A 1387-nucleotide genomic window follows, 5' to 3' on the forward strand; every position below is an offset into this window, starting at 1 on the left:
CCCGGTTTCGACGCACCGTTAACCCGTCCCAGACTCCATACCATCCATGCATCATTCAACAATCACAAATATTATTAAACATGCATAGATTTAATGATTACATGCAATTTAACAATTAAATTATGCAATCATGCAACAGGCACGGCGATATACAGATAACCAGGCTCTGATACCACTGTTGGGGTTATCTACAGGTTCCTAGCATGCGATCACATCGATCTAGGGTTTGGTTTACTAGGTTTCATGCAGCGGAAGAAAGATCTAAACCTAGTCAAACGTCACACACAACCAAACTCGCAAAACCCGAAAGATCGTGTATATCACCGAGGGAATCGTTACTTACCTCGTTCTCGATGAGACTTGAAGTTTATTTCGATCCGGGGCCTGTTCTAAATCACCTAGAGCTGAAAGTACAGCTCCTCTACACGTATCCACACCGACGGGAAGGATTCCAAACGATTTGGAACGAATCTGCTAGGAGTAGTGAAGAAAAGGGTAACTCAAGAGACGAGATCCAATCCCGGAACAATAGAAATCGAAGAGAACAGGTTCTCTAGGGTTCTAGGATGTTTCTCTGAGTTTTAGATCGGCTCTCTTTTAGTTTGGACGAAAATCCCAAACTTAAATAAGATTAGAAAACCCTAAAATTTCGAATTATGTAAATTTTCAGATCCCGGTCCGCCGGACCAGGAGCTTGGTCCGGCGGACCAAGCTTAGTCCGAGGCTCGCGGTCCCCCAGACTTGAAGGCTTGGTCCGGCGGACCACGTGTGGTCAGCTCCGGACCAAGCCCCTTCTTGGTCAGCTCAGTCCGACTCGTCATTTCTCGATCCGCCTGTCCCAGAGTCTGGTCCGGGGCTGATCAACTCTTGGTCAGCCGGACCAGACCTGGACAAATGACCGGGGACCTCCCGGACTGTCCAAACGTGGTCCGGGGCTGACCAAACTTGGTCAGCTCCGGACCAACACACTGAAAACTCCTTTTCATGCTTGTTTCGGTCAAATCTCGTTTCCATTCTTCGTATTCTTCACATATATATCCATCCCTAGTGGTGTGTGACCCTGTAGGTCCATTCTAAGTGGTAGTGATTTTAGGAACCTTTCCAAAACCACAAGTCATGGTTAGCCTCTAGCAAGACGCCATGACCACCCATTTAGAATTGAGTTAGAGGTGATCTAACCAAGGCATTAACAGTAGCAAGACGCCATGACCACCCATTTAGAATTGAGTTAGAGTTGATCTAACCAAGGCATTAACAGCTCGAATTCTGATCCTTTGTCTCACGATATCATAAGTTGAACAAGTGCATGGTTTGAGCCACCCTTCAAGTTCAACTGCTTTCTCGTCTTGGCAAATCGACTAGTAAAATAGATGCAACTTCATCTATA

The sequence above is a fragment of the Tarenaya hassleriana genome, unplaced genomic scaffold, assembly GCF_000463585.1.
Source record: "Tarenaya hassleriana unplaced genomic scaffold, ASM46358v1 Cleome74, whole genome shotgun sequence".
NCBI lineage: Eukaryota > Viridiplantae > Streptophyta > Magnoliopsida > Brassicales > Cleomaceae > Tarenaya > Tarenaya hassleriana.